We start from the raw sequence: 13,196 nt of genomic DNA on the forward strand, positions 1-13,196 counted from the left end.
TTCTGGGAGAAATAAATCTGATAAAAAGAAAGCTTGCTTCTCTCTCAAGTAGGTAGCAGAGAAATAAAACCAATTTTAAAAAAAAGTTTGCTTGCTTGCTTCCTGCTCCTCGAGTGGGTAGTTAAGCCATGGAACTCAGTACCCCAAGGTGTTTGTTTAAGGCAAAGAATTCTTTTCAGCTTTTCACAAACCCCTGGCATAAACACTTACTAGAGTAAGAACCCTACAGGCATAAGAACCCTCCAGCCATGCCTCCAACATTGCATTGCCCTCAGGACTGTTCAGGGTTACAATGGGCATATTCAGTGCTCGGCAGTCAAAGTAGAAATAGAGGAACTGGTTTGTGTTGGATCAGACTAACTCTTCCTCCTTTCTAGTGCCCTGTCTTTGCCAAGGTTCAGGATCATAGGCAGGGGCACAGAAACTTCCAGTAGGCAGGAACAGGAAAACACCCCTACTTATAAAAACCTTGCCAGACTCCACAGGCAAAGGTTGAATTCAGCTTTGGTAAGCAGGGCTTACATCACTAGAAGCTTTTGTTGCTTTAATTATAGCTTTTAATAGCATCTGTAAAAATGTTTGACACCTGCTGAACTCTTCTCTGACTCCTGCTAATAGCTCTGGGCTTCACCACACATGGCAGAAGCAAGTTCCACAGGTAGGATGTAAATGGTGTGAAAAAATATCACCTTTAATTGTCCAGATATGATTCCTAATGTAAGTGAATATTTCTGGATTTCACAGTGTGAAACAGGGGGATGAGCTCCCAGTGAATATTTTCAAGCTGCTCATTCTTCTATGGAGTTTTATCAAACTGCAATCACAAAGGAGGGGAAAAAAAGACTTTGACTCAACCCTGGCTGGGGAGGAAAATGCATTTGTTTTTACTGTGTGGTTCTGCTTTCCATTTGCATTCAGAATTAAAAGTACTGTGTCTAGTGGCAAAAGTAAATTCTTGATGCTTTTCCTCTCTCTACACCTTGGTTTTGCCTGAGGTCCTTGCAAAAGCAATGCCAGCGTAGGAGTTTAATATAAAGCATTAGCAAGCAAAATCCGCCACACTGATAAAGGTATATTAAGAGTAAAACCCCGCTAAAGCCTCAGGTCCCCTGTTTGGTTTGCAGGGTTGCAGAACATCAAAAATTCCCTTTTTAGTACACTGGGGAAATGTGCTCCAGAGTAACTGAGAGACAGGTGTGGAACCCCATGATGCCAGTGCTACAGACTCGCTTTTCAAGCTAGAACAATACTTTAAAATGAAAAATTCATTACCCAGACTGTGAAAAGCAAATGAAGCTCAGCCTTTCCTAACCTTGACATTTTCCAGACTGCTGGCCAAATCCACGGGTAGGACACATGCACCCACATCCACCCCCACCCTTCAAAGGGCTAGCTGGCCCGACAGAGAATGCCTTTCAGATGTGGCTTATCTTCTCTGAATGAGCTGTGACACCACCGAGTCCCAGCATACACGGCGCTGTGCATCTATACATCTAATTACTAAAACTGGAGATAGCAAAGGCTTTACAGCTCTGACTGTGCCCTATTCTGGTGTTGTCCCCAAAGACACAAACCAGAGAAAGAGTAGGTGAAAGCAAAGTGCGAAAATTAGTAAATTCATTCTCCAGTAGACCATTTGCGTGTGCTACTGCCAACTGCAGCTCCAGTTAGCCATCGCGAGCTGCTTTGGCAACCTAGGTCTGCTCACTGATGTGAGGCTATTCTTACACCACCCTCCTTGCTGTGTGTTTCATCCCTGTCCTCCCCCCGCTCTGTCTGTAATGTGACAGTTTCTGCCAAACAATGTTAGTGCATTAGCCACTTCTGAAACGATCGCTTCCCCACTGGGTAGGGTCTTTTCTGAGCCAGAGGACAGAGACCGCAAGCCTCTCAGCTCCAAAGAGATTTTTCCCCTCTCCAGTTAGTGGTATTCCCTGAGCCCTTGCTGATGAAAGACACAGATGTGTCTGCAGAGGAGCAGCTCTCAGTGTCTGCCTCATTCCCCAGAGCCCTCTTCAGCCAGTTTGATGTCTAAGTGGAAGGGAAGAAAATAAGCTGACAGTGGGGTTACCACCCAGATGATTTTCTGAATTGATTAGATGCTTTTTCATAGGTCTCACAGCCATACAAATAGCAACCTCGTTGGATCTTGCAAGCTAAGTAATGACCTCGGCTGGGAGAGCTCCAGAGAAAGACCAGCCATAATGATGTGCTGCTTCCCTAGGAAAGAAACAAAGGAAAACAACATGAAGGGAACTAAATAACAACTAGAAAGAGGCAAGGGAAATGCAGCTTGCAAGAGTGAGAGGAAAAATAAGCACCTTTCAGTAGCAGCTGCTTTTTTACTCCAATTTGTAGGTAAAGGGCTGGGCAGGCAAGGAAAAAAGAGGTCAGACCACAACTTTCTGAGATCAAGCCTGTGAGTGCGGGGCAGGCTCATCAGCAGCTAAGGGCCTTCTTTGGGTGTGTTATGACAGAGGTGATGCTGTAACAAAGTCCAGATCCCTTCCAGCTGTCATATGCTGGCCAGCCCACTGCCACCGGTGGGATGGCCAGGAGCCCCGTTAGCAGCTCTGGCCGTGACCTCCCTGCCAAGCCGAGCCATGCAGGGCAAACATCGTCCCTCACGCCAGGCTCCCGCACCCCAAAACCCTCACGGCCGCCTTTTTATGGGCTCAAGCGAGCACCGTCTGTGCCGCGGGCCTGCCGCCGGCCCCGGCCCCGTTGCCCCGGCCTCCCTGCTCGGGGGCAGGGGGACCCAGACCGGGCGCGGCAGATCGGGGCGAGGCGGCGGGGGGCGGCCCCCGGCAGGTGGCAGCCTCGGCCCCGGCGCCGCTCCCCAGATCGGGCTCAGCTCCCGGGCCCGGGACCGCCCCGCAGAGCGCAGGTCAGAGCGGCGGGCGGCAGTGCTGGCTGTCGGTGCGCTCTGTCTGTTTGTCTGTCTGGGGTCTTGCACCCCGGCGGGAAAACCTCTGGGGTGTGCAAACGGGAGGGCTGACGAGCTGTACCGGGGCTTCCTCAGTTTCTCCCAGCGTTTCTGAAGGGAAGGCTCTCCTTGAGCATCCCTGGGCAGCCCCACTCGTGGGGAAGCTGCATGATAGGCAGAGTGGGTGAAGCTCTCTCTGCCTGGACTGCAGAGCACTTTGGGGTGCCACCAGGGCAGGGTTTGCTAGAGCCAGAAGAGGCTATGGGTGGCATCAGAGGGGTGAGTTGTGGAAGTGGGGAGACTTAGGCTTGACTCCAGAGGACTGTGCTAATTTGGATCAGATACTGAAAATCTATCTTTGAAGGAGAACAAACAGTCCAGCCTTCCTAATCTTTTGCTCCTGCCTCCTCCTGAAACCTCAGAATAATGCGGATTAGAAGAGGGAGGGTGAGAAGGGTGTTATGGAGCCTCATCTCATTGCTCTTTCCCATCTGTGCTGTGCTAGTCTTGCCAGAGGTTTTTATCTGACAAAAAAAAAAAAAAAAAAAGAAAAAGCTGGAAATAAAACCCACATACTATATTCCCTCTGCAAATGCCCCACGCCTAGAACTGCAGTCTGCTGCTCTCAGCGCCTCTAATTAGCTAAGCAAGGCAAGCACTCATTAACCCCACCTGGGTCACTCTGCAACTGGGAAAGAGGAGCATTAACCCCCACATGGCTCCAGAATAAATAGGTGAAAGGCAGTTTTATTTCTTGTGGCTGCCTGTCCTGGCAGCAGGGCCCCAGGAAACCTGGCCCTGGAGCAGGGCACCTTTGGGTGCTGGGAAGGATGTTGGTGTGAGGATGCTGGGCATGCTGACAGTGCTTCTCCACAGAGTCCAATTCCCTTGTAACGTACAATTAGCTGCAGATCTGGAAGGGAACTTTAAGAGAGGGAAAGATTTGTTATAGCACTACAAAGCGCAGTGCTGCAATTTTAGCTGTTCTTGTGCCATAAATGCTTTGCTGGTAGCATCTCTCAGAGTGTATCTGTGTGGGAACAGAGAAAGGCTCTGGCATGATAGGTGCAATTGCAGTGACAGAGTTTGGCTTGGCACTTATCTGGTGTTTCATAGCCATAACTTCAGAGAGGTAAGTAAAGCCAGCTAGCAGCTTAATTAATATATATATATATATCTTAAATGTGTTTTTTTGTTAAAGTTAGGGCACATGGGGTAAGTGAGTACCAAAAGTATTCCCTGTGCTGTCATAAAAGTATTTGTTTCCTTCTGTGTCAAGGCTTCTCTCAGATCAGGTATTCTTCTCAGCTGTGGTAGTACATCAGGCCTCATTCTAGAGCCCAGGGTGCCAGGTACAAGACGTACATGTGAGACAAATCAATCACTGCCTCACACCATTTGTAGCCATTAAGTAAAAGTCCTTATACACTGGATTGACCCAAAATGCACAGGCAGAGTAAGTCAGAGAATAGCAATAAGTGTGTTGTTGCTTGTTCAGTAAAGTTCATTATTATTTTTAGGAAATCTGTGCTAAACCATAGAAGGCATCTGTCTGGAAAAGGACAAGAGAAATAGGAGCAACTGCTCTGCCTGCAGACAGGAGATGATGAAGAACATTGAGCTGCAGTAAGTGCTGAAAAGAAAATATGCCTCTGTCCTTCTCTCTCTGGTACAAAGAAACAGCATGGGGCACAGCAGCTGCTGAAGCTAGCAGCAGGAAAAGGATGCAGAGTGCTTAAAATACACTGACTGAATCTTGGGGCTGGAGAGAAGTTCTGCCTTCCTCTGTGTCTCCCACCCCACAGGTGGAAGGAAATTCAGGGCAGAGAAGGCCAGTGGTGTAGCCTTGCACCCATTTCAAGACTGGAAATTATACTGTGTATTCCAAAAATATGCTATCCTGCCTCTCATTCCTCCTTTGCAATCGGGGCAGAACAGTTAATTTGAGACAGTATAGAGAGTCACTAAACCAGCAAGTGACCAGTGACTTCAAGTGACCCCCCAGCAACTGCTCACAGACTTCTTTTTCTAGGAACTGTTTTTCACTGGGCATTGATCACCGACATGGAGATGTCAGGAATAGAGGTAACAGGCTGAGAGTCATCAACCTGAGCTACTAGCAGCCTTCTGGGTATAGCCAGCAAGTACAATATTCCTTCCCAGACCCCACCCTCTCCCATTCCACTTCAGATGAAAGGCCAAATGGCTGGCCTGAGCTGCTAGGTATGTCCTTGCTCAGCAGCTTTGAGGTTTCCATGCCATTTCCTAAACAGAAAGGTTAGAAAGGAACGGTCTATATAGACTACATGTGTACTTAAACACATATATGTGCTTATGCACACACAGGCCTCGTCATGTTAAAAACATTGTAGGAATTTCTTGCCTATCGTAACCACACTGGCTATCAACACAGGCAATAACTCCAAAGCATGGCTATTAATGTATAGAGTCTGTAACACACAGTTAAGCAGACCTTGTAGCAAATAGTAACATATTTGGCAGTTCATTATAGCTCTTGCTGTCTCTTTATGTGATGTTCCACATATAGAATCTACAGGCATTTAACAAAGACCTGTTGATAAAATTGCATATGACTACAACTATATGTTAACATCTTCACTTCACAGACAATGATTTGAGGCATAATGGTCACTTGCACTAAAAGCAGTTTGGACTGCTAAAGCAAATAGCATTAAAAATAAAATTTAAAAAAAGGTTACTATTTATGCTAGTATTTTTCCCTCCTGTATTTTTTCTCAGCTGGGTCAAATAAATAAGTTTGGCTGGTTTCTCTTTTATTTCAAGTCATCTTCTCTTTTCTTTCTGTTTGTTAATCTTTCCCAGCATGGTCTTCAAATTTGGGGTTGGGAAGACTGCAGGGGAATTTTGGCTGTCAGTGCTGTCAGTTTGGTTTATATTTAATATCACTGTTGTAATGGTTCCAGAATGTTTTGCTAAAGGAATTTTTGCTTGGTTTTGCTTTCAACTCGACTCCTATCATGCTACTTCAGGACAATGGGAAAGAAAAATCAGTTGAGAAAAGCATTTGCTTTGGAAAGGTGAGAGTAGAGTAGTGATGGGTATTTAGAGACTCTATTTACATCAGAAAGAGAGAGGAGGAAAAGAAAAGCAAAAGTAGTGAAGTTTTGCCTCTCTAAGCAAAGAGACTCCTCAGGAAACAGTGGCCTTATGTAGGGCCCCTTTCTGAAGCCTTAGAAATCTGGGAACACAAAACCAGAAATCATTTAGATAGTTGCCTTGGTCTAGAGCTCACAAACAACCTGTTTCTTGCAGCCACAGGGCTGATAGGAGAGCACAAGCTAAACCTGGATGTTATATGCCAGCAGACCAGATGATGGACTCACGGAGGAGAGGAGCTGGGAAGAGTGCTCACTCCTGTGAGATGCAGTGGCTGCTGAGAAGCTTAAACAAGAGAACACCCAAGAGACTGCACATATTGTCATCCCAACCAAAAAGCTCTTTGAGTAGGTCCCACAAAAAATCAGCTCTTCAGGTGTTTGCAATGAGCAATGCTTTATCCTCCATTGGCATTGTTCCCACTTAAAAGTAGCAAAGCATAGTGTTGCTCCTTGGGCCAGCAGAGACTGGAGACCACTGATGTCTGGTGAGCCTACCCAGCCAAATGAGTGTGACTGTGGCAAGGCCAAGCACACCCACACTAGCTGCTAGCTCACCAGAAGGGGTAATGACAGGATTGAGGATACTTGTCACTGATAAACCAAATTAATGCTTGAGTGGGCTGGTCCAGTTCGTGCTGAAGCCTACGCTGCTACCTCTTCAGCACCGCTCTACACATGCTGTCTCGGAGACACGCTCCCCATCCCACTTCACTCCCAACACACACAGGCTTTTGGCAGGTGTTGCCTGCGCAGAGTACGGATCAATAAGTGCACCCAAAAAACACCTGCCCAGTTCCTGCCTCTTCACAACCCCTAGATCAAAATGCAGCTGACTTAAACATGAAGCATGACTGGCAGCTAGGCAACACTTCTTGACAGATGATACTCTGCAAAAAGAAGGTTGGCTTTTTCCCCTGATCTTTGTAGAGTTCTGCCCAGAGGAGCAGCAGGATGAGCATGATCTTGTAGTGTGTGAACTGTGCACACTCCCTGCCATGGTGGGTGAGAGACCGCGTCTCTGCCATGTCTCCCTCACGCTGGTGAGGATTTTCTCCCACCTCATTGCTCCACAGAGAATACATGTGCCCAAGCAGTGTGTTTGGTGGAGAGCAGGTGCTGGAAGCCAAGTGGACCTGAATAAGGCTATATGCCCTGTCTACATGTCTTGGAACATCAGAGCTGTGTGCTGCCACTTCCCATGGCAACCGTGGGCTGCTGGACCTGTCTTGCCACCAGAGACTTTCCCATGTCCACTCTGACTGCTAATCAAATGTACAAAACATGTTCCGTCCACAAGCATCTCTGGAGTATGTACTAACAAGCCATTTTTCTGCCTCCCAGCAGTCCAGCTGCCTCTAGCATAGACCGTGCACAGCAGGGCAGATTTCACTGGGGAAGGGGAAGATTAATTTCTCCTACAGCTGAAGCTGTCTGGAATTGCTTTAAGAGCAGCAAAATGCAATTGCTCAGGTTGCAATGTCCCCAGAACACACGTGCCCAAACAATGCCAGGGGTTGGCATCAGGACTGGCTAGGACATATATACCATATTACTTCTTAAAAGATAGGACCTCTGGAAATTCTGTCCCACTTCCTTCCCAAATGCACAGCTGCCCCACCAGCACACTATTGCACCTCAATAGTGACTCAAAAGGAAGACTGCAGACTCTGGATGCGCTTCCCATCCTCTCCTGGGTCTCTCTCAGAGGCCTCCCATCCCAAACAGAGCCAGCCCAGCTTACAGGAGCTTGCACGAACCCAGCTTTTTCCCCATGGAGTCCACATGCTTGCACGCTTCATGTCACTGATGGACACAGGCCTAGCTGGGTGTTTGGGGTGACAGGAGGCAGTGGGAGGATTTGCTATTTGCCTGACATGCCAGCTCTCTGATTTAAGTTCCTTAACCCCCTCAGGCTCAGCTGTGACTCACTGCCGGTATTTGATCATATTTTCGGAGCAGGATTAATTACGCATTATTGCTTGTTCACATAATGGATCAGTATCATCTTCAAAGGCCCATTCTTTGGAGGAGGAGGAAGGAGACATGCCCCATAATTTAGTGACCATTGCTTCTAAATGAGAAGGTTAATAGCTTGACCACTTCATATTTTAACCCTCCGAGTCTTTTTCCCTCTCTAATTGTAAAGCATAATGTTTTTTATTTCCATACAGCAGTTCCCTGTGGGGCTTTGTCTAGATGTATAAATCAAAGCCTTGCTGCTGCCTTTTGGGGCTCAAGGGCAAATTCTGCCCTCACCCAGAGCATAAAGTGGGGTCACCCCCACAGCTGCCAGCAAAATTACCCCATTTTGTCTGCGTATCACTGGGAGTGGCCCCTGGGAACAGGCAAAGGAAAGATGACCACCCAGATAACACACAGGATGGTTGGGTGCCAAGTACTTTTGCAAATTGAACTGTTTATCTAGATGATTACATAGAACATTAACTTCAAGTGGCTGATTTTTTTTTATGCCCTGGTCTAGCAGGGCAGACAGCATCTTGGGGGCTGAGGTGGACAGCCAGAGCTGCCAGCATATGTCACTCTCTTTTCAGCGGCAAAATGAAGCTTAGATGTGAGGGTGAACCAGGAAGGCTGGATGTGGAAACCCAAAGCACAAAAGCTTTAAAGTGCAGAAGAATAAATCAGCCAACCCTTCTCCCTGCTAATGCAGGCCTTTCTCCATCACATATTTCCTTGTATTTTCATCAAGACATAGGTTTAAAACAGTTCAGGTGTTTCCATGGGAGCAACCATTCCACCACAGCTAGGTCATTTGTGGCAGGACCCTCACCTTGAATTCAGGGGAAGGTGGAGGTGCATTGGTAGAGCTATTTGGGGAGCTGGGAACTGAAGCCTAGAGGTTCCTTTGGCCAAAACTGTGATACGTTTCTCAGATCTCTGTTCAGAAGCCTTCAGTGTCTCTCCTGCCTAAAGCCTGACTGTAAAGAGTGCTAGCAGCTTGTATTGACATCCTATTAGCATGGGGAACCCTGGAGCTGAGCTTCAAGTGTTTGATGAGAAGTAGTAAATGAAAACCAGATGGAGGACTCCATGGATCTCACTGTAACTTACAGCATATGCAGGTGTTTTTTTTCTGCTTCTACAGTGCTGGTTTAAACTGGACTAAGTGACCAAGAGAGGTGTCCAGCCACTGTCATTGTGTGGCCTGTCTTAAATACATTGCATGGCCTAAGTCCACACCTCTGAAAGCCTCTGAACAGTAGAGTTGCCATGGAGGACACAAGGGCTCCATCAGACAGGCAGGGTTACTTCCCAGCAGACAGTTAATTCACCAGTAAAGAAACCACTGTCATGCAAATCATGTCCAGGAAGCAATCCTTTGGGCAACCTTGGAACATTGATTTTCATGGCAATTGCAGCCAAAACCTTGCACAAGCATGTGCAAAACCATACTAGTGGCTCGAGCTTCTTGGATTTAGTATTAGTTGTGGCTACAAAGCATTATGCTGAGAGGAAAGGAGAACCAGGGGTTCTAAGGAGACAGCAGCATCCCGTATCACTCCTTGTACAGCTCAGTGCACTCTGTGCACTGCAGCATGTCTAATATAAATAGCTGCACTGCCTTGCAGCCCTCCTGCCCCCATTAACAGTGTGGTGCTTGGCTGTGTCAGAGCCCAGGGAGGACTGTTTCTGTGCTGGCTACCAAGCTGAGGTACAGGGATGTGCTGCCAGTGCCTTGAAAGAATGAATCAGAATCATAGAATAGTTTGGGTTGGAAGGGACCTTCAAAGCCCATCTAGTCCAACCCCCATGCCATCAGCATGGACATCTTCATCAGGTTGCTCAGAGCCTCATCCAGCCTGGCCTTGAATGTCTCCAGGGATGGGGCATCTACCACCTCTCTGAGCAACCTGGGCCAGTGTTTCACCATCCTCATTGTAAACAATTTCTTCCTCATGTCTGGCCTGAATCTCCCCTTCCTTTAGTTTAAAGCCATTAACCCTTGTCCTATCGTAACAGGCCCTGATAAAAAAATCTGTCCCCACCTTTCTTATAGGTTCTTTTCAAGTACTGAAAGGCTGCAATAAGATCTCCCTGGAGCCTTGTCTTCTCCAGGCTGAACAACCCCAACTCTCTCAGCCTGTCCTCACAGCAGAGCTGTTCCAGCCCTCTGATCATTTTTGTGGCCTCCTCTGGACCCTCTTCAACATGTCCATGTCTTGACTGTACTGAATGAAGCTGGTGTCCGCAAAATGCAAAGCGTAAAACCACTTCCCAGCCCCTGGGGAAATGCAGCAGGAAGAGCAGCCTGCCTTCTCTGGGCTGACTGTCACCCCTCGGCCAGCCAGGCACCCCTCACCTCACTAGACACAGCGACTGGAGAGGCTGGGGTGAGAAGAGGAGAAGGCAGCTCCTCGGCCCCACTGCCAGCATCTCAGATCTGTTCTAGTGCACATTTAGCACTACTGGAAATAGCCCCTAAGGTCAAGACTGTGCTCTGTGGAGAGTCAGGCTTTCCCCTTTTCAACAGAAAAAGCCGAGTGTCTTAAAACTCCCTAGTTAGCAGCAGGACTGTTCTGGGAAAGGTCTGGAGATGAGTAACCGGATTAGTCACTAGCTCTTACCCTTTGAGGCTGGGCATGTAAAATCCCTTCACGAATCTGCCAGCCATCCCCCACTTCAGGCTGCTCATAATCACTTTTCTCTAAGCGACTTGACATCCAAACAGGTTTTGATATTCTTTCATGCACCTTGCTCTGATTGAGACCTGGCTGTATTATTTATGTCAGAGAAAGTGACCCTAGCTCTTTTCCTTTCACTGGAACCGAAGATGTGTCTAAACCAGTTTAAATTGTGTTTATGCTGCACGAGTTAAATTATATTTACTGAGTTAAGTAAACCAGTAAAAGTGCAGCTTAAACTAGTTCAAGAGCAGCTACATTAGGGGTCTAGAAACAAATAAATTTTGTTATATGTCAAAGAAACTTTTCTCCAAGTAGGCCAGACCTCATATTGAAGCTGTTATTAGGAATGCCAACTCCCTGCCTTCGGTATTTACAGAGAAACTGGATTAAGTCTCTCCATCTCACCTAGAATAATAATGTTTAGCATGTAAGTAACATTTTACAATTTCAAAGCAATAAATACTGAGATAGCGTGGTAATGAGAGCTGACAAGGCACTGGCATTAACTAATTAAGCCTTGCAACTTCCCTGAAGTGTCTAAATATGACCATTCCCATTTTATAGATGAGGAAAATATATATTAATTGATTTACTCAAAGGCACAGAGCAATTCAGTGAAAGAACTGGAACCACAACTCAGTCCTACTAAAGTCTGGATGGCTGCTCAGCTCTCCATGAGGCTCTGCCTTATTTCTAGACCCATGTGTCAGTGTAACCTGGTATCCCATTCTTAGCAGGATTTAGAAATAAATTACTCTTAATTTCTGTTGACTGCTATGGAAGGAATGGGATTTGAACATCTCCCTAGCCAAATGCAGTAGCAACAAGCAGAGGTATCTGTGAGGTTGAAAATGGATGCTGGTGAAGTTGCAACAAGTCAGCATTTGGGAATTGTGCTCACCACAGAAGTAGCGTAGCAGGAAAAGCAGCTAACAGATGAGTGTCGAAGTGTTGGAAAGGACTGTGCTAGCTTGAACAATCCCAGGTCTTGCCTTTCCAGCCCCCACCACAGCTGCAGTAATCAGTGTGCATACAACCATCCCATTTTTAAATTTGTACGGACTTAGTGGTTTACATCAACACTGAATCTGACCCAGAGACCTCAATGGGGAGCACAGCTTGGGCATCAGTTCTGAACGGGAACCCTCTCGCTAGGCACAGGCAGGTACCCAGCAAAACTTCTTGTAGCGATATGAGATCATCAGCTTTAGATAAGAAATCAAGCTTTTCCTCACATAGCGTCTTTAGGTAAAGACTACGGAAGACTGGTTACAAAAAAGGAAATTTCAGCTGTGCTGCCAGAGCTGCTTTGATACCTCTAATCCCCCTCTAAGAAGGTGTTGAAACCAAGAACTGAATTATTATGGGTTGTAAGTAAAATGACCATTTAATTCCCCTCCAGGAACGTAGTTTTTCTCTCCTGGAGTGACTGATAGGGAGCTCCTGTACATGTGGAGGACTGCCCTGCCATGAAGCATCCTCTGGAATTTGTCTAAGGTTGTTCTCTTGGACAACCTCTGGCTACAGCGGTGAATCCAAGTGAGCCTCTCACTGGGTGTTGGGAGTCAGTCTATAGGAACCAGTGTACAGTATGTATATCAGCACCATTGCTAACCGCTGGTCTGGAAACAATGAAAATAACTCTTTGCTTATGCCGTGGCACTGTTGCCTGTGGAAGAGCTGCGGATGGCAGAAGCAGAGACAACAGATCTGGAGAGACATGAAAGCATTTGGGTTTGATGTGTCTCTCTGCTCTGCTTCCCCCAAAGGTCTCCAGGGCAGATCGCCAGCTTCACATCTTGCTTTGCAGACATTCAAGCCAGCCCGCGTCTGACTCATCCCTCTGCCAGATGTAGGGACCAGCGCTTGGCAGCAGCTGTGAGCACGGCTGACCACAAACAAACACACACAGTGGGCCCCTCTCAGTGCTACTCTTTGGGGAAGGTTTGGGAAGATCCAGATTCCCTGGCTTTAAATCCATTGCCACAAATTTATGTTTGTCTGTTAATTGCTCTCTAGGGGTCAAAACATCAAGTTACAACCTGTGGTTTTCAGGTCCAGTGGATTAAGAGTAGAAAATCTGTTGAGACCTAAGGCTTAGATCTGTTGGTTTGATATGTAATTCTGCAAAGCACATAGAAGAGGAGCCATGATGAAGGATGCTTTGCCACATCAGTTCTTGCCAAACTCCTGCTAGGTAGGTGCTTTTTGACTAAGTGAGATGATGCGAGCTAAAAATGGCACGATGTTGCCAATTTTCTGCATAAACTAATGGTGCTGTATTTTGTCTGCTGTTATGCTTCAGGGAAAGAGTGGCTACACCTCAGTAATGTGAAATTACGCCTACTTTCCAATGGTTTGCTCAGCTGAAAATAGTGTTGTGAAATAAATAACTGGGAAATTACAGAAAGCATCAATCAGCTTTTTAAATACTAGGTCAGGTTTTGCAGGAGTGACTGTTTTCACATTAACCTGTGCTTTGAG

The sequence above is a fragment of the Columba livia genome, chromosome 1, assembly GCF_036013475.1.
Source record: "Columba livia isolate bColLiv1 breed racing homer chromosome 1, bColLiv1.pat.W.v2, whole genome shotgun sequence".
NCBI lineage: Eukaryota > Metazoa > Chordata > Aves > Columbiformes > Columbidae > Columba > Columba livia.